Raw genomic sequence first — 27426 nt, forward strand, 5'->3', positions numbered from 1 at the left:
GCTCATTTAACAGCCATGATTCACATTATTGATGATGCAAATTGATCATATTACAAACCATAAATACAAAATTCCCTTCCATGCTATTCTTAGACAATCTCTAGGTGCAGATTTTTTTAAAAAAAGTAAACTGAGAGAAGCAAGATTTTTTTTTTTTTTTTTGCCAGTCCCAGTTCATAAAAATTAGTAATGAAACTAGAAAGATAATTGTGAGGTTGGGATTCAGCTAACAATTAGGAATTCTTAAGGATTGACTCATTCTTCAAAAGTTAAATGGTTTAACAGTCCATCAATAGTCCAACTATTGTCCATTCATATTTTATCTATTACTTGTCAACGGTAAATTAAGACAACAATTAGAAGCATTCCCAAGAACTTAGAAGTGACAGAAACTTGGTTGCAGTAAAGCTGCTAAACACACACACAATTAGAGGAATGCACTTTGAGACAGCCCCTCTGAGAGTGATCCAGACACTGGATAATTGGATATCCAGAGGATTTGCAAATACCTAACACACAATCCAAACAGACTGGATGAAATAGCATAGCAAATGGCTTAGAACATGTTTGTAAGTTAATAAACAGAAACAACCCATACTGTTGTAATTTACGTGGAGGAAGACTCTAAAAACAAAACGGCAATGGTGAGCTTGGAACCTAGAAATGGGAAGTGGAAGAAATGAGAAATGAGACCTTGGCAATATTTATCTGGCACTTCCCTGAGAAAAGAAGACTAAATCCAGGAAAACCAAATTTCCCTAGGGAGACAACATGGCTCTTCAAGAATGTCAGCTTTGGACTCCCACCACCCCAGTTTGAATCCAGCCCCTGAGACTTGCCAGCCTCATAACTTTAGGAGAGTAACTTATACTCTGGCTCCTCCATTTTCTCACCTGCTTAGTGTTCAGCAGACTTTCTTTTGGCAGCAGTGAGACTTTACTTTGCAAATTAGTGGGTCTACGTCTTCCTATTTGTCAGTGATTTATCGGTTACTTCAATTGTCTTAGCTTTGGCTCTTCTTGGCTGTGTTCGCCAAGGCCTACACTCAGAGACTTTTCAGCCTTATGTTATTTGGAGACTGTTTAGCAGGTTATTGTTACTGGGAAGCTAATAGCAGTATTCCTCAGACATTCCTTTTTACATAAAACGGTAAGTACTAATTAACTGCCTGAGTTTACAATGATTAAAGTATGATCCTTATTTTTCTAGGGACTTGCAACCTAATTTACAAACAACTGTTGTAGATGTTTCAACCCCAAAGTATTTGTGGTGGGCGGTGCAGTTAAGAGAGTTGAACTAAGTGAACAAGAGCCACCAAAGAAGTTGGCTGTCACCCATCTAGCATGGAAGAGTGAGAAAAGAGTCTAAGTCCATATATTATAGTTCAAAGAGTGTTAGGGAATATCAAGTCAAAAAAAAAAAAAGAAACTAACAAAAGTGAAAAACTGTTACAGGGTAAAATGAATAAAGGAACAATATCAATGTTTCAAAATGACTAAGTCTTTAAAAATCAAGTGGATCATCAGAGCTGAAATATGGTAACCTAAAGAAAATTCAGAGAGCCTAGGAACTGGACAACAGCCCCCTAGGAAGAGGCCAGCATGATCCAGGTGCCCAGGTCAAGTTCCTCAGTCTGGGGACTAAGATACAGAGCCAGATTCCAAGCTTCAAGGTAGCTATTTGCAGGTGAGATTTAGTAACAAGGTCACTTGAACATACCAGGTACACCAATTCCAAGGTGACCCCAAGAACCACCAGTCCCATGATGGGTGGTTAGCTGACTATTACCCAGGAAAACTTGAGTCTGGAAAGAAACAGTATGTATACATCTACAAGTCATTAATGCATGCATTCAGTCATTCATTGACACTCAAACTCTCTATTGAGAATCTGCTAATAGAGAAGAATATGTTCTCCCTCACTCCTGGTTCTCATGAGGAGGGATTTTCCCACAGCACATTCCTAAATTCCCTCTAATTCCCTTTGTTCCCTCCATCCCTGGGAGGTGGAGGGACTTATCTAATTAATTAACTTGGGGAGAATAAACAGCCATGCTTGGCTCCACTCTACCTATTGTTCTTTCAGGAGCGAGATTAGCAGGCATATCTGCTTCTCACCCTTCACTATGAGCTACAATTTAGCCTCTAGTAATACTAAAGTTTTCTTCTTTTATTTACGCTTCACTTTATGTCTCAATTTGTTTAGAATTCTTGGAGGGAAGAGATGTACTTAATATGTGCAAAATGTTCCAGACACCGCACTGGGCACTGAATACATATTTATCCACTTCACAGTTCTGCATGGAGTTTAGAGTGCAACGAGTTTGAGCTGCATTCTGAAAGGCCTGAAATTGGAACAAGTAAAGCGATAAACATTCCATGAAAAACAGGCTGTGAACAGAGTCTCAAAGTTGGCAGTGCTCATTATGCAAATAGGAATTGATCAATAAGGCTCACTGCAGAAGCAAGAGAATCCTCCTCCCCACCTTCAGCTCTCCTTTCCTGGAGTGGGTTAGGAGATTAAAGAACTTCTGAGGGGCACGGTGGCTCATGTCTGTAATCCCAGCAATTTGGGAGGCCGGGGCAGGAAGGTCGCTTGAGCCCAGGAGTTCACGATCAGCCAGGGAAACATAGTGAGACTCTACCTCCACAAAAAATTTAAAAAATTACCCAGGCAAAAATATATATGTATTTATATATGCATATGTAGTCCCAGCTATTCAGGAGGCTAGATAGGAGGATCTCTTGAGCCCAGGAGGTTGAGGCTGCAGTGAGCCATGTTTGCACCACTGTACTCCGGCCTGGGTGACAGAGCAAGGCACTGTCTCAAAATAAATAAATGTAAATAAAAGAACCTCTGTCTTTATCCATGTAAATGTGTACCCACTCTTTTTATTTTGGATACTCTCAATAATGGCCACAACACCAAATTTGAACCTCAGGGGTAAATAAAGTATCCCAATTATCTAGAATTCCCACCCTACTCTACTCTTCATGGACCAACCTCATGGCCCACAATCTCTTAAGATTCATTTCTATGAGTAGAATTCTCTTTTTCTATAGAGAATGTTATTAAACGGTTTGCCCATGGCCTTAGCTATTTAAAAATTCTCTATGCTCAAAACAGATTTCTCCTTGAGGTGAAGACATCACCCCATCCCAATCTAGCTAACTTTATTACACTGTCTCATATAATGCATTGTCCAGAAGTTCTGAAATCTCTACTTCTCCTCACCTTACGAAGGAAAAACATATAGGGAATACTTCTGGGAAGAAGACTTGTTACTTCTAAATTACAAGTATTTCTGAGAACCAGTGCTGTAGGTTTAAAAACCACAAGTTACCTGCAAAAATCCAAACCATTATCCTCAAAACTGTATCTCTTAGTACTGCATTACAAAAAAAAAAAATCATCACTGTAAAATCTCTTATATCCCTGGCACACTGCAAGGTGGAAGCTTCATAGGAATTAAACAATTTAAGGTATTTTACAAATCAGTCTTTATATGTGGCATTTGGTTCGAATGATCCTAAGAAATCTTTTTTTCAATATGTGACTGAAAGCATATGTTGTATTTAATTATATAAAATATAATTCTGGTATTGTAGGTAGAGAAGACTGATTATAAGATAGTAAGATTTCATTTTTCTTTATGCATATTGTTTAAATATATTTTTTTAAAAAACAGTCTGGGGGTCCTACATACTGAACTGGTAATAGTTGTTATCTCTGAATAACAGGATTGCAGGATTTGTTTTCCTTTATTTCTTTGTGCTTTTTGGTATTTTCTAAATGTTCTAAAATGAGCATGTATAAGAATAGACCATTATTTTAAAAGATATATGTGAAGAGTATGCTTAACCCTTCTGATTTTTTTCTGCTTCTATCTGGTCTCTCTGAGCACGCACCTGCTAATGGCCACATTGCCAGTTCCCACTCAAACCATCCCCACTGCAAAGACTCCAGAGAGATAATGAACACCAATGCTAATTACCTGTGCATAAATTCTGAAAATTCAGATTATCCTAAAGACATACACACATACAACATGAGCAGATTTTTTGCATTTTTCTGAGCTTATAGAATCACTTCTGAGTCTGATAATCAAAGACATTCTCAAACATTTCACTTAGGCCGGGCGCGGCGGCTCACGCCTGTAATCCCAGCACTTTGGGAGGCCGAGGCGGGCGGATCACAAGGTCAGGAGATCGAGACCACGGTGAAACCCCATCTCTACTAAAAATACAAAAAATTAGCCAGGCGCGGTTGTGGGCGCCTGTAGTCCCAGCTACTTGGGAGGCTGAGGCAGGAGAATGGCGTGAACCCGGGAGGCGGAGCTTGCAGTGAGCCGAGATCGCGCCACTGCACTCCAGCCTGGGCGACAGAGCGAGACTCCGTCTCAAAAAAAAAAAAAAAAAAAAAAAAAAAAAAAAAAAATTTCACTTAAAAGTTGCAACTATAAGAAGTAAATATATTTAAACTTCTCAATGATTTGGGCTGAAAATATACATTGGTACACTGGTAAACAAATAACTAGATATAGTCATTAAAAATGAAAGAAACCAGCCTGGTGTGGTGGCTCATGCCGGTAATCCCAGCATTTTGGGAAGCTGAGGATGGCAGATCACCTGAAGTCGGGAGTTCGAGACAATCCTGGCCAACATGGTGAAACCCCATCTCTACTAAAAATACAAAATTTAGCCAGGCATGGTGGTGGGTGCCTGTAATCCCAGCTACTTAGGAGGCTGAGGCAGGAGAATCAGTTGAACCCGGGAGGCGGATGTTGCAGTGGCTGAGATCGTGCCACTGCACTTCAGCCCGGGCAACAAGAGTAAAACTCTGTCTCAAAAAAAAAAAAAAAAAAGAAACAAACTGAGGACCTGGTTCGTTACCACCAAATGAAGACCTTGTTTATTACTACTAAACTGTGCTCTGCATGTATGCAAATGAACTCAATGAGGGCAAATAAATGCAATTTCTGTACAAAGCCTCCCATCATAAAGCAAAAGTCACCAACTAAAAGATGCGTAGAACTACTCCCATAATTCAACTTATATTTCCACTGTTTTATGAAAAAAAAGCCTGACTTGCAATATAGCTTTCTTTCATAAAATGACTATTACTTATTTAGTTGAAATCTTCAAGTGCAAACATCACAATGACCTTGAGTGTTATACTGGTGCAAGTAATCTCTTTTGCTTTATGTCTCTTTATGGTCTTTTATAAGCGTTGATATTCACTGATCAAAACTGCAGGTTCGTGAATTCAGAACTGTGACCTTCTGCTTTCTATTATCTGTCAGCCACCAACTACCTTACTGGCTAGTCACTTTACCTCTAGAACTGCTCCTACCATTGTAAATGAGTAGGTTGCACTGGATTATGCTTACATTTTCTTCCAGCTCTAGATTTCTTAAAATCAAAGAAATATCCTCACTCTATCTTTAGTTCCTTCATTTTATAACTCTAAAGGGGGAAAAGTCTTTCAGCTTTCTAAGCACTTCTAAATGCATTACCTCACTTGCCCCCTCACTACACTCCTGCAAGGTAAAACATCTCTTCTGAAGTATCTCTCTGCAGGTGTCACAGACAGAGCACAGAAGACTGGCCAGGTATTGGGCTATGCATTGGGCATTCAAGAACTAGTCAGCTGAAGTTCCTGGACTCCTCTAGCTAGGCATTTGCAGTCTGGTAACAACCTTATGATTTCTACCTAAGTGGCACAAACACGTGTAGCTTAGCACAACAGAGCTCACCTTGTTTGACCTGGAAGGCTCCTTTAAAATAACCTGGTCCAAATACCTCCCTTTATAGATGAGAATCTAAAGGTCTTTCCCAAAAGCACAGTTCAAAGCATTGTCTCGTTCAATCTGAGTGTCTTTCTTCCTCAATCGACTGTGCCCTTCCAGAATGAATAATTTCCTCCAGGGGCCAGGGAAATAGATTCCACTGAATCCCTCTGTAAATAGTGTGTAGTTCTTCTGGTTGTCAGGTCCTTCCTTTCAAAGGTCACTCTTCCTTGATAAGAAATTTTTTGATGCAATTGTTGGAAGTAAACTGAGTTGTTTAGAGAATGCAGAAGATATGTGACGTGCATGGATGCTTTTCTCTGTAGTCTTTTTCATTTTTTGATATCTTATATACATTGATTGTAAAACTTAGAAATATGAAAGGTATGAGAAATAAATAAAACTTACGATAAATTACAAATAATACTTTATTTATCAACATTTTATCACATAAGACATGCTTGTCCTATGGATAACTCTGCAGTTTATTATCTAACAAAGGTCATACTCAATGTTGTTTTTAACCTAAATATCAACGTTCTTATTCTTGCTCTCATCTTTCTTGTATTCCTCACAGACAGTAAGGGAACTTCTTGCCCAGAAAGAACCTGAATAGAAGGTGACCAACCCAGTAGAATAAACCACAGCTCAGGAGAAATGAGCAGATAACAATAATAACTAAAACTATGGAGTATTTACTTAATACCAGGAAACTGCTCTAAGTGTTTGATTGTATTCATTCATTTACCCTCCAAGAAAACCTCAGAGGATGGGGAATGAGTCCTAAAAAGTATAGGACGCTGGACACAGTCAATGGAGACAGACAAGGGACAAGTTCTGGATGAGCTGGAAGGTGATAGTACACAGTGAAGGCAAGGAGGCAAAGCAGAAAAGAGGCAAACGTATTCCTTTTCCCCATGTGCTCACGTCCCCCATATGTACCTACCAAGGACACAGCCGAGTAACTGATACATAGTAAATGCCTAACAGTATGTGACTTGAATGAAAAACAGTGCAAAGGACCCTATATAACCCATTGGTCAAAGAAAATAAAGTTGGGTATGACTTTCAAGGTTACCTGGAACAGCCATCCATCCACCACATGGATGCACTACCAAGCATCAACACTAGTCTAGTTGCTTTCAAAGTCCATCTCCATCATTACCTAGTGAGGAAATTATTACTGTATCCATTTTACAGATGAGAGAACTGAGACCTGACAGGATTAAATAACTTAACCCTTGTAATTTCACACACTTAATAGACAGAGCCATCTGGATTCAAAGCCAGATACTCTGACTGCAAGACCAACACCCTTTCCACTAAACCAAACTTTGATTTTACTAGAGAGAGAGCAATATAGAATCATAGTACATGAAAATGTATAGGGTTCATTGAAAATGGTCAGAATTTCATTACGTTTATCTTAAATCTAAAGAATTTCACATTGCAAAATATGAATGTAATGATACTGATTTGAGATATAAACGTGTAAATCTATGGCTGAATGTTTTACATCACCCAACACTAACTATTTTAAATATCGGATCTAATTTACTTAACAATAAGAAATATGTTGTTACAGCATATAAACTATAATCATATTCTCCTTTCTTCCTTCTCTCCCTTATCTTAAAGATTTCACCACTATAACAGAATATAAGAACAAACTATGTATAAGTAGAAATTCAATCTTGGCCAAAATTGTAGTCCCTAGAGTTTAGACACCCACAATGTGTAGTATATTTCCCTTTAATATGCCGTCATAATTTTAATTTTGGGGAAACGTAGATTTTTTTCATATAAATCTCCTCCAGTAAAGCAATATTAACTGTTAAAAATTTTCTGAAGGTTTGGCAAACCTGGGAAAAGATTACACATATTGATTAACTCATTTATTAAATATTAGCAAACAAAATTAAACATAGTTCACATGTTTTCCATTGTCATACTTTTAGAGATTCTAAAGAAAGAACATGGTTTTCCTGGTGATTAACAAACTAGGTATAGCTTTCACCATGGACTGGAGGCTAGAGAGGATGTGGTCTAGAAGTTTTCCTAGAAATCGTGAGGCAAGCTTTTGCTGTCATGGGCTCCATGTTACCACAGTATAATAGTTCTGAATCAAGGAAACAACAAGAAGAGGCAGGTGTTCCTAGTGACCATCCCTGTAACATCATTCTTTTAGAACAAAGATTTTAAGAGGCAAATATTTTAGACCTTGACCACACAGTACAATAGAATTGACCTTTTTCAGAATGGTTCTTTATTTTTAGAGGAAGGTCATCTTAGGATTGGTTTAAACATAACATATCTATTTGATTACAATTGATTCAATTCTGCTATGAAAATGTCTGAAGTTTTGGATTGACTGTTCTTCAGGCTTATTTTTCTGTCTAGACATAACCTAAATGGCAGCCAATAAGAGGCTCTGTAAATATCAGTTGTATCTGCAAACCGAAAGGCAGCCTTGGGTCACACATCTGTCATTTCTACCACACTTACACAAAGAGTATGTCAATCTCAGCCTTGCTCAGCCCTGCTCAGTATCAGGCCCTAAAGAGCTTCAGCTGGAAAAAAGTAACTACATTCAATCTTTTTGTCAATTCTAACCAAATCTGTTGGATATTTAGCACCTTCCCTTCTCCAGGAGGTGAGGAGAGAAATTAGTCAAGTGTCTGCAACTTGAGCTCCTAAAACAGCTACAGTCAGGACTCCAATATCCTCAACACACCAGGATATGCCCACACTAAAAACTGGGCTGGAACTAGAATTCTGTTTGACTGGGTCCCCAGCAACCTGCCCTTAACAGATCTTCTCTCTGTTCTGGAACTTCCAGCTGCTGATTGGTGTCTTACCACATCCTAGACACATTACCTTTTATCCAGAACTTCACTGCAACCAGCCCCGAAGTATCGTGTGGTCTCCTCCTGCTCTGATCTCCACCCACTATGTAAAGTAATGTGATCGTTATATAATCAGAGTTATTATACAACTTATTGGACAAGATGACTTAATTTTTGTGTCAGTCCAAATGACCAGGCTAATCTGCATTTTCTTTATTCATCATTAAAATGAACAGGAATTTGGCAGCTCTAATAGTATTCTATGGGGTTGACTCAAACAAAATCTGCACCAGCAAACCCACCCTCCGACCCAACAGTCAGAAAGAACATTTATTACATTCCTCATAGCGATAATAACTTTGTGGATCATTCCTCTTCCTTTCATGGAACACTTGTCAAAAATGTTTTCTTCTTCATTTGTCTCCTCTGACTGTTTTGCTGTTCAATGGCAGGCAGGGAAATTTAAAGTCTTCTCTATCCAGCAAGGATTGCTAAAATGAGAGCTAACTCAAGCATCTGACACTTACTGCCATGTTCTCTCTAGCCCTCCTAACACCCAAGAAACTCACTCTATAAATTCAGCAGTCCTGGCAGAGGGATGGAGTTCTACATAACATGTTCATTAAACTAAGTATTTATACGCCCACTACGTAAACATGATATATCATTCCCCAGCTTTGAGGCAGTTACATGATATATATGTATATTCACCTAAAGCCTCAGCTTTATGAATTGTATTCCGTGGAGATACCAGCAGCTCCAACAACTAGGTACACAGTCAATAATTACTTTCATCTTCTTCCTTTTATTTACTCTTTAAGAGATTCATTAAGATGAAGAATGACTGCATTGCTTTGCTAAGCCTTTTTGATTACTTTCCTAATTCATTTATCATGAACTTTGGAACTATTAGTTTAGTTTTTCACCTTCTAGTCATCTAGAATCTTGTTTTATTTAAACAAGGTTCTGCATCCTCACTGGTTTTCTTTGAACAGGCCCTTTGGCCTACACACTATTTATTCGAAGTGACACATGGTAGAATTTTTCTTTTATAAAGATACACAAGAGTGTAATGCGCATGGTTACTGAGAGTTGCTATATGTGTTAAAATTGGTACTGGATCACTCGCAAAACTTTTTAAGTGTCTATTCAATGCTATAGTCTCAAATCCCTCCACGAAGGGGAGCACTAAAGGGAGAAGGGTGGAGAGCACATACCACAAGCTAGGCCCGGTTCCAGGTGCCATTGCACACAACAGGGCACTTAATTTTCACAGCAACCCTGCAAAGTAGGTAATGCTACATCTACTTTACAGATAAAGAAGTTATGGCTCAAAAAGAACAGTGACTTACTCAATTTCATGCAGTAAGTACCGAACGTAGAATAACTCCACTAAGTGGCTGGTGCCTTGATCTGTCGACCTCTCCCCTCCCCTTTGATAATCCTAAGTACTTGAGAGTTCACCATATGCTAGATATACATGTAAGTCATTTGCATGAGATAAAGACAAAGGTCCACATTACTTACACTTCTCTCTTCCTTTACCTTTTCTTCAGAGGATACCTACCAGGTACCTCTTACTCATGACAGACATGAATACAACTATATCAATGAAAACATTAAATGTGAAGGGATTACAAAATCCAGTCAAAAGGGAAAGATTGTTAGTCTGCATAACAATTATGTTATTATTATAATTACAATTATGTTATTATAATAATAATAATTATTATAACATAATTCAACTATATACTATAGTATATACTATCTACTAGAGACACACTTTAGACTTAAAGGTACTAATAAATTGAAAGTAAAAGGATAGAAATGGTTATACAATGCAAACTACAATCAAAAGAACACTGGAGTGCTATGCTACTATCATACAAAATACGCCTTAAAAAAAAAAAGCTAGAAATAAAAGGAACAATTTATTGTCACCCACATAAAAGGGACAATCAGGTAGATATAACAATTATAACTATATGCACATAATAGCAGAATACCAAAATACACAAAACAAAGACTAACAGAAACAGAGAGAAAAATGAACAATAATAGTTGCAGACTTTAATATCCCACTTTGAATAATGGATAGAACAACTAGACAGAAGAGTAACAATTAAATAGAAGGCTCGAATAACACTGTAAACCAACTAGACCTGAAGGATATTTATAGAACATTCCATCCAACCACAACAGAATATATATATTCTTCCCAAGTACACATAAAGCATTCTCCAGGATAGAGCACATGTTCAGCCATAAAACCAACTACAGCAAATTTAAAACAACAAAAATAATACAAAATGTATTATTTGACCTCCATGGACTGAAATTAGAAATCAATAACAGGAAAACTTTTGAGAAACTCACAAATACGTGAAAATTAAACAACACATGCCTAAATAATCAATGGGTTGAAACAGAAATAAAATGGAAAGTCAAAAATATTTTTAGATTAATCAAAATGAAGATACAACATATCAAAATTTATGGGATACAGCTAAAGCAATGCTTAGAGAAAAATATATTGCTGTAAATGCCTCTATTAAGAAAGATGATATCAAATCACATAAACTTTCACCTTAAGTTACTGGAAAAAGAAGAGCAAACTAAGTACAAAGCAAGCAAAATAAAGTAAATAATAATGATTATAGTTAAAATAATGAAATAGAGAATAGAAAAATATGAAAAATTAATGAAACCAAAAGTTGACTCTTCGATAAGATCAATAAAACTGACAAACCATTAGCTATTAATATATTGACCACAATACAAAGGAGAAGAAGCAAATTACTAGAATCATAGATGAAAGAGGGGACATTCCTAATGAACCTACAGAAATAAAAGACTATAGAAGAATACTATTAAAAATTGTATACCAATAAATTAGATTAAATGATGAAATCCCTAGGACACAAACTAGTGAAACGGACTCAAGAAGAAATACACAATCAGAATAGACATAACAAGTGAATAGATTGAATTAATAGCACAAAAAAACACCCACAAAGGAAAGCCTAGGCTTAGATGGCTTCACTGCTGTATTCTATCAAACACTTAAAGAATTAACACCAATTCTTATCAAACATTTCATTAAAAAATGGAAGAGGAGAAAACATTTCCTAGTTCATTTAATGAGGCCAGCTTTGCTCTCATACCAAAACCAGACTAAAACATCACACAAAAAAGAAAACTATAAATATGGATACAAAAACTTACAATAAAATATTAGCAAACAAAATCTAGCAACGTATCAAAAGAATTATACATCATAACCAAATAGGATTTATCACAAGAATGCAAAGCTGGTTTAACATCTGAAAGATACTTCATATCTATAGAATGAAAAAACAAAAATTACATGATCATGTTAATAGACAAAGAAAAAGTATTTGACGAAATCCAGCATCATTTCCTGATAAGAACATTCAACGAAATAGTAACAGATGAGAACTTCCTCAACCATCAGGCTGAGGTTTATCAAAATGGCATGTACAAAAACCCACAGCTAACTTATCGTACTTAACGGTGCAAGATTGGATGCTTTTCCTCCAATATCAGAAACAAGACAAGGATATCCAGGCTTACCAACTCTATTCAACATTGTACTGCAGGTTGTAGCCAGGGCAACAAGGCAAGAGAACAACTGGCTTATCAGACATTAAAATCCATCAGTGTGAGCTGCAATTAACATTTAATGGCCAGGTGCGGTGGCTCACGCCTGTATTCCCAGCACTTTGGGAGGCCGAGGCAGGCAGATCATGAGGTCAGGAGATGGAGACCATCCTGGCTAATACAGTGAACCTCCATCTCTACTAAAAATACAAAAAATTAGCCGGGCATGGTGGCAGGCGCCTGTAATCCCAGTTACTCGGGAGGCTGAGGCAGGGGAATCGCTGGAATCAGGAAGGTGGAAGTTGCAGTGAGCGGAGATTGTGCCACTGCACTCCAGCCTGGGCGACAGAGTGAAACTCCATCTCAAAAAAAAAAAAAAAAAAAAAAAAAAAACACACATTTAATATAACTTGTTGGCTCTGTGAGAAGACAATCACTTTAGAGCTAAAATTCTACTCCAAAACACAAATTTCCCAAACTAACCCTACCCCAGCTTTAATTCTAACCTACTTTGCATGTCCTCATCAATACTTTATCCATTTAGCAAATATAGATCTACACTATAACTTAATACCTTTTACCCAAGCTGTTTTCTTAACTTATGTTATATCTCTATTCAACAGAAGCTATTACCTACTTTTTTTCATAACCCCACAGTTGAATAAATGAATTAACATTTTATGATCTTGGCTTCCCATTTTGTATATTCTTGACTTCACAGAAAACCTCCCTAAATTTACACAGCTTCACTTTCTCTAAAAGTAAACGGTAAGCACTCTTTCTGTCACTCAAGTGCTCCTTTTTCCCTTAAGCACCAGTGTCTCAGAATCTGCACTCAGCCAAAAGTGTGTAAGAGAAAGATTACCTAATGGGTTCCATAATAGTTAATGTGCTTCATTTACTTTATAATGAAATGAGAAACTTAAGCTTAGTATTGAGCATGTCATTTAAAAATATTTGTTGAGTGGCTACTATATGTAGAATCTCTACTAAACCCCCCCAGAGAATCAAATACAGTAAATAATAATAATAATAATAAACTGGGGAATATAAAGAACTCAGTAGACTGACAGATACTAATCTGGGATGTAGTCACAGAGCTGTGATGTGATTTGAGCCAAGTCACATAATCCCTCTTTCAGTTCCCTTTTCTGAGAAAAAGAATTGTCTGTCTCAGGGACGGTAAAGAAATTTCATCTCAAGTGTCAAATCCAGTTGATTGGTAATGATGCCTTGAGTTGTGGAAAGAAATATGAGGCTCAGTTCAGGTTCCATAAAAACAGTGCTATGATCAATTTGTGATGTCTAAGAACAGTCATAAGTGAGAGTTTTGAAAAGAGCAGGTTGACTACTCGCCATCTCTAAACTATTCACGTGCAAAGACTATTCATTTTTAATAAAATATGATCTGACTCATCATGCATTATAACTTAATATCATCTTAAATTGATAGTAAAGTTATTAGTAGCTGCTTGCCTTGATTTTAATTTGCCATTAATTACTGGTTTTACAGGATACAACATTTTCTGTAAATGACTCAGAACATCTTGAATATTATTTTTATAATATATTCAGTATTTAACTAAAGATATCAATTGCATTTAATTATCTGAGTGAACAATAAAAAGTGTTGAACAAAAAATCCTCTGATAAGAATGCTCATTGTCTGAATTCAAAATATCATTTTATGTCGCATCTTAAAACATCAAATTTCTCCATTTTTTTCCTGTGGTTTAATTACAAACCACAATTTGCTATCAACATAGACTGTAACTATGTAATAGTTTGATGCCTTGTTTTTTTAATGTGAGATATATATATATTCCACAAATATGTATATTTAAAAGCTTTAATTTGAATGCCAAGCAAATGATTTTTTCATTAATCAAGTTGCAAAACTATGAACAAAATAGATCAAATGGTGTAGTTTTAAAAGTGATTATTTTGTCACAATTTTAATTTTGAGACATGTATCAATGGTTAGTCAAATGTGATCCACCTAGAATTGTGAGCTGATGTCTGATACACTGATCTCTTGAATAATGCAGTATTAATGTTATTCAAATTCCATGGGTTCAATAAGACATCAGTAATTTCTTATTTTCCCAAGTAAAACCATACTTGTTCTTTAAAAAAATTACTTTATTCTATTTCAACAAAACATTATTAATGTTATGTTATTTCTCTTTTTCTCTTAATAGGGCCTTTTTAAAATGTTATTGGTATATTTTCTGTTTTTTCATGGGAGAAGATAACATGTACATTTTTGTACGTATTGACATGTGAGTTATTTTTTACGCAAACAGAAGAAATTTATTAAGATTTCTATTAAATTCACAACATTTATTTTTAAATTAAAATTAAAATATTTCTTATTTATTTTACATGAAAATTCAGTAAGTGTATCTATCTGGCCAAATGGAGGGATTCTAGTATACCAAAGTTTCACTATTTTCAGTTTATATTGCCCCAATGGTCCACCCCTTTTTATTTCCTTGGCTTTTCCATCAAGTATTTAAAATAAATCATTTACATGCCACTCATTGCAACACTGGTTAAAATAACTATAAGCAGGGATCTCACTTTTTTTTTTTTAACTAAAAACAAAAGTCACAACTCAGAAATCATCTTTTCACAACCATACTGGTAATCCTAAGAATCTAATCAGGGTAGTCAGATTTTTCTCCAAACTTGTGCAAATTACTTAATTAAAAATGAACAGTAGAGAATATTTAGAATGACCTGTAATGGCTATAACCCTAAATGACAACAGAAACTTTCTATTGTCAAAGTGTAAAAGAAAACAGCCTTTATTAAATTATCATTTTCTCATGGAGCTTAAGATTCACTTGCAACACTTTAGTTCCCCAGTTGGTACTAATTTTACAACATCATCAGAGGCAAATACGGTGATTTCTCAGTGTGGTCATTTATCTTGTGTTTTTATAGCATTAGTTCCTGTTTCCAAGGTGCCCAACATTTGTGCCAACAGATGGCTGGAAAATGCCTTAGTCAACAAAGGAACAATGTCTACAACAAAGGGACAATGGTTTGAGCAATCAGGGAATCACCAAGCCAGACAGCAACTAACACTTTTAAAATAACTGTAAATTATTTACAACAAAGCTCTACATTTGAAAAACTAAAAGATCTATTTCATATAATCAATTAATACTGAATAATAAAATTTTAATTGTATTTAACATACTATAGTTGGTAAGTATCAACTACATCTCCATTGACGATTGAACCTTAACAATCCATTCAGTACAAAGTTGAAACAAGATACTCACTGACTTCAAGAATTTCACAATGAATTGGGATAGGCAAATGGGTCAGGTAATTAGCTCAGCTCTTTCTTGGGTAGCAAGGAGCATGTAAATCAGATTAGGAGCACCAGGATTCCTTTCAAGGGAGGTGATACTGAGCAGAGATCTGATGGTAGAGTACACGTTAATTAGGAAAACAGGTGGTGGGAAGTCATTCAGAGGAGAGGGAAGAACATGTGGGAAGCCATAGAGCATAATAAGGCATGACCGTATCCCAGCACTGCTAGAGGTTCAATATATCTGAAGATGAGGCGGGAGCCAGAACTAGGGGCTGGATAATAGAGAAGCTTGCATGCCAAACTAATTATGAACTTTATTTTGAAAGTAGTGGAACGTTATCGGGCCACTTCAAAAGCGAAGTGTTATGTTCAGGCTTGAATTTTAGAAATCTCTCTCTGGTAGCCACGTGTACGTTGGTTTGAAAGGGAGATATCAGACAAGAGACGAATTAGAAAGCTGTTGCAATAATCTGGGTGAGAAACGAAAGATTAAACTAAAACGGTGGCTGGAGACTAGAGCCGGAGAGGGGAAACCTTTGATATCCGTCCACTTCTCTCCACACCCACCATTTCAGCAGAAGCCTAAGCCTTGCTCATCCCTTACTTAGGCTACATTTTCAAAAAGTCAGAAAAAACTTTTTCCTGAAGAAGGGGTTTCTGAGACAAGCGGGTAAAAGAAAGGTCAGTGTGTGGGAGTGTGTGTGGGAATGTGTGTGTGTGTGTGTGGCCCTGAGTAAAACTACAAGCCGAAGAGGAAGGCAGCATTATGTATTCTCTGTAGGTGAGCAGGAAGCTTGCTGCTATCCACAGTGCTAATGTAATGGGTCCGTCCTGTGCCTATTCCTTCAAAATAGGATTGAGACATCAACTGACAAAGCTTTCTCTCCTTGTATGACCCCTATTTGTTACCAATTGTAAGATGATCTGAAAATCAAGTCCGATTGCTTGGCCAGGCTGGGTTGGGTGGTACATGCGGTTGTAAGGCCAAAGGCTCTTGCCTTAGCCACGCCAAACATTTGGTGTGGAGGCCGCCCTGGGTGAGAGAGAGACACTGATCGGACCACGAGAAAAAAGCTGGAGGCTTTACTGAGCAGAGCGACAGCACAAAGCTTCCACAGCGTGGAAGGGGTCCCGAGCGGGGAGCCCGTGTTAGATTTTTTGATCACCTTTTAAACTCTTTAAGGCGGGAAATACGTGAGGCGGGAAGATGTTACCAGAGCAGGAAAGAAAGACAATTAATGTGTCTTAGATCTTGAGGAAAACCGGAATTGTAACTTAAGTTTTATCTACTTTATAACCTTGCAGCCGCATGGCAAAGAAGACAGGATCTCACAGGATTTTACAAATTGTGTTTACAGGGAATTGGAATTGGGACATAGATAAGGTCTGCTGGTCACAGAAAAACGGGCTTTTAATATTCCTTTTAGTTTTCAGGGGAGGGGGAAGGGAGAGAGGGAGCGAGGACACAGGGAAACAGCAAAAGATTCGCTGTTTATAGCTTTCTTGGGGAAGAAAACACATGCACAAATTCTTATGTTAGGAATATTTTAAGCATATGTCTCCAATATTATTCATCCAGGACCAAAGTAAGTCCTGATGCAGGAAAGGAGTGAGTTTCACAGCTTTCTGGTCCCTACTCGACCCAGGAAGCCCAGCTGGAACCTCCTCTCAGTCCCCCCTCTAGACTGGACACCCCAGCTGCTGTCCGGAACTGGGCGGCTATCGATCTGGCTACTCGATTTGGCTACTTTTTGCTGATTAGGGGCGAAGAAGGGGCCCTGCAGGTGTGGTGTCCTCCAGAGGGGAGCTTTTTAGGCTAGCGAGGGACCAGCAGGTCAATGCAGGGGTCCTCGGTAGAAGGAATGAGTTGAGCTCATTTGAGGTTTCATTTGTAGGACCATTTGTAGCTTGATGGCCTCGATCCTGGCAGAAACAAATTTGACAAGGAGGTTAAAAATGCAAGGCCCCAACGCAAGTTATAGTAGGATGGCTGTCACAGGGCCTAGAAAGGGGAGGAGCCAAGGTATCCATTGGTTAAACATATTCCAGGGCCCTGAGTGTTCAAGCTCTTTTTTTTTTTTTTTTTTTTTACTTTTTATTTTATTTATTTGACCTTTTTAGTAATGATTCCTGACTGGTTAACGAAATAGCAACATTCTTCTCCTAAGAAGAGGCAGGTTTCTCCTCTTTCCACTGTTAATAAGTCTAGGACTCTCAGGTTTTGAAGGACTACCACATCTAGAAAATCAAGCTGGCTTTGTAAGGTCAATAGGGAGTGGGCAATTCGTTTTATGTCATCATTTAATTTTCGTGATAATTTATAATAGAATTGGTAGAGGAGATTATGCTTCTAATTCCAGTCCCAAGCCCTCCCAGTATTTCGGCTCCTACAATAGACAATAAGGGCTCGCGTGTGGCGAGATTGGGGTATAACGGGACTTTGTGACTCCTGTTCAGTATATATGGACATGGGAGGTGCTGGAAAGGAGAGAAAGCATAGTTCTTTTGGAGTGCCGTTTAGGCATCGATAGGCTGTGTTATCACAGATGAAAAACATGCCTGAAGTGAGACAGGTGAAACCTGAGGTTGTGGATATCCAGGACTGACCTCGGGAGGTATTTTTATTGAGAGCCATGCTGAAGTTTATGCATGTGAGATTTGAGGCCTGCGTGGCTGGTAAATTGGAGTCTATGGGACTGATTCATTTGGTGGTGTTTAGGACTGGGGTGGATAAGTTCTACTGTCCGGGGACAGGGACTGGGACATATGGTTGAAAATGCAATGGGAGACACATCCAACAGTTGGTTGGATTACTAGGAGAGGCTTTTTGTATTCTTGTAAGGGTGGTGTTAAACAGGCTCTAGAGATGAAAATGAGAGTTAAGGGTTTCTTGTAGCCTGGAAAGGTCTAATTTTTTGTATGGACTGGAAGTACTGGAGAGCTGGACTAAGTTTTTAATTACTTGTTGGATACACTGTTCTTTAGCCTCATCTTGGACACCCCCTCCGTCAGACATACCTATATGGGTATAATATGTCCAACAAGCATTGGCCCCCCATTTCTCAGGGCAGTCACCTTGGATCATTTTTGTGTATGTGTGTGTGAGATGTATGGCTATTGTTAGAACAAAGAGAAGCAGTTTTATAACATTCTTTTTTCATGTAAGTATATGCAGCAAAAAATGTGGGTGCTCGGAAGGGGCTACCTAATCTTCAAGAGTTTTTGAGAGAATGCTAGGTGACTCCTCCAGGGGAGGCACACTGACACGGGAGGTGTGTTGTAGTTGGAGAAATGGACATAAGTACAAAGAGGGTGGCCGGAAACCTAAGAGGAGTCATGACGTGTGGTAGGTGGGACGGCCGAAGGAAAGAGGAGGGAAAAAGGAGTAAATTGCTGTTAGAAGGAAGGACGATAGAAGAAAGGTTGATGTGATTAGGATTTTTGTCCTGGCCAGAGCTATAGTATATAATCCTACTGCAAAGAGTATAGTTAGTATACTGCTTAATAATGTAACGAAACAGTAGAAGGATTCTATTAAAGAGAGCAAGGAGAGATGTCAAAGGTCAGGTAGGTTTTTTTACTTATCCACTTTTAAGTAGGAAGAAGTTTCTCTTTAGGATTAACTACAGGAGTTGTTCTGGTCGGAGGTTTTTTTTTTTCCCGAAATAGGAAACACAGGTCCCCTAGTAGCTGACAGGTGTATTGAAGCTGGTCTGGCTGACCTTGTGACTCCTGAGTTGATGATCTGTAAGTTCCTCAGGAGGTGTCCAAGGTTTGACTCGGGTGTGGTGAATTCAGTATTCCACTGTTACCACTTTAACTGCAATGGGGGTAGAGAGGATTACCGAGTGTAGTCCCTCTCATAAGGGATCTATAGATGGAGAAGTAGAGGGGAGAGACTTGACCAATACTAGATCTCCTGGTTGAAACAACTCTATTCCCTTTTTCCTGTCATACTTTGCAGGTAAATTTTTAAGATTTTGTTGATATTTTGCCAGAGAAGTTATATCTTTGACTAAATTGGCCATTTCCTGATCGAGCAGGAGGTCATTTGTGAGAAAAGGCCATCCACACAACACTTTACATGGACTGAGCCCCGTTCTTTGAGGAGAGTTTCGAATTCTTTTTTTTTTTTTTTTTGAGACAGAGTCTTGCTCTATTGCCCAGGCTGGAGTGCAGTGGCGTGATCTTGGCTCACCGCAACCTCTACCTCCCGGGTTCATGCCATTCTCCTGCCACAGCCTCCCGAGTAGCTGGGACTACAGGTGCCCGCCACCACAAGACAGTGGGCCATGGGACATGAGTTTTTTTGCACTAGCTTTTTCAAATGTCTCTTAAATGTTCCATTAGCCTTTTTGACTTTTTTTGAGGATTGTGGCCTCCAGGCACAGTGAAGGTGATACTGTATTCCTAGTGCCTTGGAAATTTCTTGAGTTATTGTAGCTTTAAAAGCTGGTCCATTGTTGCTCTGTAAGCTTTGGGGAAGTCCAAATCTAGGAATTATTTTATGAACTAAGACTTTAACCACCTCTTGGGCCTTTTCTGTTTTACAAGGGAAGGCTTTCACCCAATTTGTAAAGGTATTAACACAGACCAATAAGTACGGAAATCCTCTTGACTTTGGCATATGGGTAAAATCTAACTGCCAGTCCTCTCTAGGATAATGTTCTGTTCTTTGTCCTTTTGGAGGGGCTTTATGGTGGGCTCAGGAGTTATCTTTTTGGCACGCTTTACAGGCTTCGACTACTTGCCAGATGGTTTTGAGGAGGTGTGGCCCTGAAAATAGGGATGTGGGCATCTTATGGGTACTTTTAATACCTATATGAAAAGTTTGGTGGAGGGTTTTAAGTATTTTCCACTGGCTGGCTTCAGGTATGAGCATCTTTTTTTCCTCTGTTGTTAGCCACCCTGAGGGGAGAAAACTATGTCCTCGTGAAAGTCCCCATTTTGTTTCAGTTGGGGAATACTGTGGCTTAACTTCTTGAAGGGGGTTGCTCCACACCAGGGGGCCTTTTATGGGCAGCTTTGGAGGAAAGCCCTGCCTGGCAGCAAGTTTGGCCTCAGTGTCTGCTCGGCGGTTTTTATTTTTTGCCTCCTCTCCTTCACCTTTTTGATGGCCTCGGCAGTGTAAGACTGCCACCTTTTTAGGCTTTTGCACTGCATGCAATAACTCCATGATTTCTCTGTGGTACTTAATGGGTGTTCCTCCAGAGGTGAAGAACTCTCTTTCTTTTCATATTGCTGCATGTGCACGTAAGACGAGATAAACATACTTGCTATCTCTGTACACATTTATTTACTTTTTTCTCCCAGCGCTAAGGCTCAGGTAAGCGCCACTAGTTCTGCTAACTGAGCACTGGTCCCTGGGGGAAGAGCTTATTTTCAAGTACTGCTGCATCACTAACTAAGGCATAGCCTGCCTTTCGTACCCCATTTTCTACAAATGAACTTCCATCGGAGTCCAGGTTAAGGTCAGGGTTGGCTAAGGGAGTTCTAAGAGATCTTCTTAGGCGGCATAAGTCTGAGCTACCATTTGTTGGCAGTCAAGTTCGATCGGTTCCTCATTCTCTGGGAGAAAAGTGGCAGGGTTGAGGGCTGCACACGTGCGCATTTGAAATACTGGTCCCTCAAGGAGTAGTGCCTGGTATTTGAGTAAGCAGTTATCTGAGAGCCACAAACTTCCTTTAGCATTTAATATGCTGCTTATATCATGAGTAGTCTAGATGGTGAGATCCTTTCCTTGTATTATTTTAATAGCCTCTGACACTAAGATGACTACTGCTGCAACTACCCGTGAACAACGAGGCCAGCCTTTGGCTGCTACATCAATTTTTTTGCTTAGTATGCCACCGGTTGTGGGGCTGTCCTGCGAGTCTGAGTAAGAACTCCAAGAACTATTCCTGCTCTCTCGGTGACATATAAAGAGAAATTTTGTCCTGTGGGGGGGCTCAGGGCTGGAGCTTACACTAGGGCCTGCTTTAAAGTTTTGAAGGCTGTTTCTGCCTCTGGTTCCTAGTCTACTAGATGGGTGTTTGCCTTTTGAGTCTCTTTTATCAGGGTATAGAGTGGCCTGGCCACTTCACTGTATCTAGGAATCCACAGTCAGCAAAAGCCAGTGATTCCAAGGAACCCCCGCGACTGTCTCAATGTCTTAGGGTGAGGATAGGCCAATATAGGCTGAATACGCTCTTTGCTAAGGGCCCTAGTTTCTTTGGCTAGGACTAGGCCTAGATATTTAACTTGTTGTAGACAGAGCTGAGCTTTTGTCCTAGACCCTTTGTACCCCAGGTTAGCTAGAAAGTTTAAGAGGTCTAGAGTAGCCTGTGACATGAGGCTTTTGAACTGGTAGCCAGAAGTATATCATCCACATATTGCAGGACTAGAGTGCCTGGACTTGAGAATTGGTCTAGCTCTTGGGCCAATGCCTGATTAAACAGATGAGGGTTATCTCTAAAGCCTTGGGGCAAGACTGTCCACATAAGCTGGGACGTGGGGTCTTACAGGATCCTCAAAGGCAAAGAGGAACTGGGAGTCAGAGTGCAGGGGAATGCAGAAGAAGGCACCTTTGAGGTCTAGAACAGTAAACCATTCTGCTTCCTCTGGTATCCAAGAGAGCAGTATATAGGGGTTGAGTATAGCAGGATATAAAGGAATTACTGCCTCATTGATGATTCTGAGGTCTTGCACTAGTCTCCACTGACAATTGGGTTTTTGTATTCCTAGGATTGGGGTGTTGCAAGCACTGCTACATTTTTTTCTGTAAACCTTGAGCTTTTAAATTTTTAACAATATTCTGTAAACCTTTGATAGCTCCAGGTCTTAAGGGATATTGACTTTGATAAGGAAAAGTGGTGAGGTCTTTTAGCTTGATTTGGACTGGATGGGCATTCTTTCCCTTCCAAATTGTTCTTCTAAGGCCCAGACCTCAAAGTTAATTTCTTCTTGAAGTAGGGGACAACAAATGGGTAATTTGTTCCCCACATTCATGTAGATAATGGCCCCAGCTTTGGCTAACATGTCCCTCCCTAAAAAAGGTGTGGGACTTTTGGGCATAACAAGAAAGGCATGTGAAAAGAGCAGTCTCCCAATTGCAGCTGAGGAGGTGGGAGAAATACCTGGTTACAAGCTGTCCTAAGATTCCTCAGATAGTAACAGACTTTGAGGACAGCCATCCCGGGCAGGAGATTAAAACTGAGAAGGCCGTGCCAGTGTCCAGGAGGAAGGCCACTTCCTGGCCCTCAACGGTCAAACCTACCCAGGGCTCTGTGAGGGTGATGGCATGAGCTGGCGCTGGCCCCGGGCACCCTCAGTCCTGTTGCTGAATCAGCTGGTTGGGTGCTTCTGGTCCAGAGGGCCTTTATCCTCTGGGGCAGTGTGCCTTCCAGTGATTGCCTTGGCATATGGGCATGGGCGAGGGGGCGGTTTGTTTTTTGTTGGACAATTTAAAGTGTCCTTGTAAACCACACTGATAACAAGCCCTACTGGGCAATTGGCCAGCTCCTCTCTTGGTTGTCTCTGAGCCACCAAGGTCTGCCTGTCTGAGGGCCATGACTAAGGCTGCAGACTTTCTCTTATCTTGCTTTTCCCTTTCGGCCTGTTCCTCTTGGTCCCTGTTATAGAACACCGAGGTTGCCAGGTTTAATAATGTCTCCAAATGTTGTTCTGGGCCTAAAGCAGACTTTTGGAGTTTTCTCCTAATGTCAGACGCTGATTGGGTGATAAATTTATCCTTTAAAATAAGTTGGCCTTCTACGGAATCTGGAGTTAGGGAGGTGTGCTTTCTTAGGGCCTCCCTTAGCCTTTCAGTAAAAGCGGAGGGTTTTCCTCTTTTCCCTGTGTAATTGTGGATAGCATTGAGTAGTTTATAGGCTTTTTCTTAGTCTTTCTCAACCGTTCCAAAATGCAAGTTAGCAAATGCCTGCGGCTCCAATCTCCATGATCTGAGTCAGTATCCTCATGAGGGTCTGCACTGGGGACTGCCTGTTGCCCTGTGGGGACTTTCTCCCTCTCCTCCAGGGTCATTCGATGGTTTACCTGGCTAAAGTACCACAGATCCTTAAATTGCCGGGCTGCTGCTAAAGCTGCTTCTTTTTCAGTAGAACTTAAGGTCTGATCAAGAAGCAACATGATATCTCTTCCATATTAGAGCAAAGGACTGCCCCAATCCTTGTGGACATCTATATAGTTATCAGGATCATCCAAGCATTTCCCTAAATCTGCCTTTATTTGTTTCAAATCTGAGAGTGTGAAGGGGGCATGCAGGTGAATGGGCCCAAATGCTCCTCCTCCTGCTTGTGAGGGACATAGCTTGGGTGCCTGGCTCAGGAGTTTATGTTCTCTTTCCAGTGTGCCTTTAACACTTCAGTGCGGCCGGATGGAGGAGTGTCAGTGGGAGGGGACTGGGGCTGAGGGAAGAGGCCCTGAGTATGGAGACACTTGTGGGTTTCTGTCATTTGGGCAAAACTTGCAGGCTTGGCCCAGGGCAGTATTGTCACAAAGGCAAAGAAAGCCTGTACATAAGGGACTTCACTCCATTTACCTTCCTGTTTACAGAAAAGATCTAGTTGTAGAAGGGTGTTATCATTCATACTTCCTTCGTAGGGCCAAGTGTCTCCATTTTGTAAGGAATACTGTGGCCAGGCAGTGGTACAGAAGAAAATCTGCTGCTTCTTTTTTAAGGTTTCAGGGTCAAATTTGTCCCAGTTATTCAGGATACATCTCAAGGGAGTGTCCGGTTTTGAAGGTATGGTGCCCATCTGGAATTTTAAACAAAGGGATGCCCGCACCCCTGGTTAGTCCTGGACTTGTCTTCCCTTAGGGCGTCCCCCAAGGGTCAGGTCCAGTTGGGCTCAAAGCTCATGGCCGCTTTTCCTGAGGCCTCCATCTACCGAATTTAACCATGCTTACCGGATTTAACCATGCTTACCAGATTTAACCATGCTTACCAGCGGGATGGAAACTTCCCTTGCCCCTGCCGTGCGCCCACTGACCACTAAATGGGGCACAAGGACTGCTGGATTGATTGTGGTCCTTCTGCCAATGCATCCTACCTGTTCCAGGGTGGCAAGGCCTGGGCCTGGGACACCACTGATGCTTGCATGCTAAGGCCCAATTTACATGTACCTGGCCATAAAACTGTCCTTCAAGGAGGAATCTCTGAATCAGAGACAAGAGGCTTAGTAAGCTTTAAGGGGGTGGTGGATGTCCTCTAGGCCAGGGCTGAGAGAACTGCTGCTATACTCTAGCCTTCCGTCCCCACTTGCCATCAAAGGAGTAAGCCCCTCTCTTAAGGCGGTACCAGTATCCCGTGTCCTAACTGACTATATTTTCTTCCTTCCGATACCAACTACTGAATGGTTCAAATAGCAATTCGATGGCTCTAAGAGCTGTACCTGTGCACCACAGATTGTACTTGAGAGGCCCCAAGGAAGGGGAAAGTCTCCCTGGGGAGCAATGGAGGAAATGCCCTAAGGCTTCTACTATCCACAGGAAAATCACAGACTTGTCCTTAAATTGTCCTGATGTGGGGGACCATATACTACGGTGGGGAACTGGTCCTTCCAAAGAGCCATCAAATGGTGACACCCGCCTAAACCCGGGAGGGCACCATGAACAGGGATCTTCTGGGCACCACCCGAAGAATTTAAGACTTCTGAATAGGGAATCTTGATCCTGCCTAGCAGGAATAACCTTGCTTGCGAGATGAGGAAAGACGTCTAGCCGGCGGACATTAGGACCCAGGAGACAGGGTTCAGAAGATGTAGGGGTCTCACGCTCAGTAACCCCTGCAGGGGGAGCCTCTGGCAGGGCCATGGTCTCATCCAGGAAGTCTGGGAGACTAGAACCTCCGCTAACTCCCTGGTGTACTTCGGGACCGCCACGGAAAGTGAAAGAGTATGAACTGGATCCAGACTAACCAACATTCCCAGCCCCGGAGGGTCAGGGGTTGTTAGAGCGCCCTTTTCCGGACGGCCTGTTACCCGTGTCTTCAGTTCAGCTGCCGCTAATCGCCCTTAAGTGGCCGACAGCTGCCGGTGTAGCCTCCGCATTCTAAGGAAGGACAGGACAGAATAGCAAGCGAAAGAGGTCCGATCCTACTCACCACGTGAAGATCTAGATGCCTTTCCTGGAGATTCTCCTGGCTGGCTCACCAAAAATGTAACGCCAAAGGTTCTTGCTTTAACCACGCCAAAGATTTGGTGTGGGGCAGCCTGAGGGGACAGAGAGACACGGATGGACCAAGAGAAAAAAGCTGGAGGCTTTACTGAGCAGAGCGACAGCCCAAAGCTTCCACAGCGTGGAAGGCGTCCCGAGCGGGGGGCCCGTGTTAGATTTTTCGATCACCTTTTAAACTCTTTAAGGCGGGAAATACGTGAGGCGGGAAGATGTTACCAGAGCGAGAAACGAAGACAATTAACATGTCTTAGATCTTGAGGAAAACCGGAATTGTAACTTAAGTTTTATCTACTTTATAACCTTGCAGCGGCATGGCAAAGGAGACAGGATCTCACAGGATTTTACAAATCCTGTTTACAAGGAATTGGAATTGGGAGCATAAATAAGGTCCGCTGGTCACAGAAAAACGAGTTTTTAACATTCTTTTTAGTTCCAGGGGAGGGGCAAGGGAAAGAGGGAGCGAGGACACAGAGAAGCTTACGGCAAAAGTTTTGCTGTTGGCCGGGCGCGGTGGCTCAAGCCCGTAATCCCAGCACTTTGGGAGGCCGAGACCATCCTGGCTAACACGGTGAAACCCCGTCTCTACTAAAAAAATACAAAAAAACTAGCCGGGCGAGGTGGCAGGCGCCTGTAGTCCCAGCTACTCGGGAGGCTGAGGCAGGAGAATGGCGGGAACCCGGGAGGCGGAGCTTGCAGTGAGCCGAGATCCGACCACTGCACTCCAGCCGGGGCGACATAGCGAGACTCTGTCTCAAAAAAAAAAAAAAAAAAAAAAAAAAAAAAAAAAAAAAAAAGTTTTGCTGTTTATAGCTTCTTGGGGGAAGAAAACACATGCACAAATTTTGATGTTAGGAATATTTTAAGCATATATCTTTAATATTATTCATCCAGGACCAAAGTAAGTCCTGATGCAGGAAAGGAGTGAATTTCACAGCTTTCTGAGCCCCTACTCGACCCAGGAAGCCCAGCTGGAACCTCCTCTCACTGTTAGGCTAGATTTTAATTACAGTTAAGTGACAGTAACTTTCCTCATTCTTATTTGACCTGGTATTTTCTGGTTTCAATTTCTCTCGTTGAAAGGAATAGCATTCCTAAGGCAAAATTCACAAGGCAGGTATCTAATAATTTGTTCAGGTACTGTTGAAAGAAATTAACGAAATGATCCATCCCTCCGTCAGCACTCCCACATGTGTGCACCTACACATATCCCCACACACTGGCTTTCTTCCAGTTCTTTAAATCTCAGGTTCTGAAAGAGATGCAAAAATGGCTGGTACATTAAACCTGGCTTGTAAGCACCTACACACCAGGAAATGAATGTTCACAATAAAAGGCACAGTAAGGTGAGTGTCAATTCAGAACAGCAGAAGTGGAAATGTATATTCATTTGTAAATATTAGACAGGATTTCATGGCTACATTGGCACTTGAGATCATTTCGAAGAATATCAATAATTAGAGACTGGTGGAGAATATTCCAGACACAGGGGAAAACATGCAAAGATGATAAGGAAAGACAGATTGATAGGTTCAGAAAAGTGTAGGGAAGAGGGGGATGAAAAAAAAATTTATTAATGGATACAAATATGTGATTTGATAGAAGAAATAAGACAGAGTTAAAGAGATCAGTAGGGTCATTCTAGTTCACAGTCATCTATTGTATATTTC

At 40.4% G+C, this 27426-nt stretch overlaps 1 long non-coding RNA gene across 1 annotated transcript in view; it reads right to left on the reverse strand.

The window, feature by feature from the left end:
• LOC135968191 (uncharacterized) overlaps positions 1-25818 on the reverse strand; it is a 193984-nt gene extending 168166 nt beyond the window's left edge. The window contains exon 1 of the long non-coding RNA XR_010582769.1: positions 25686-25818. This is a non-coding gene — a long non-coding RNA (uncharacterized lncRNA). The remainder of the gene's footprint in view (positions 1-25685) is intronic.
• Between the last annotated feature and the right edge of the window lie 1608 nt (positions 25819-27426).

The sequence above is a fragment of the Macaca fascicularis genome, chromosome 18 (assembly GCF_037993035.2).
Source record: "Macaca fascicularis isolate 582-1 chromosome 18, T2T-MFA8v1.1".
Lineage (NCBI taxonomy): Eukaryota > Metazoa > Chordata > Mammalia > Primates > Cercopithecidae > Macaca > Macaca fascicularis.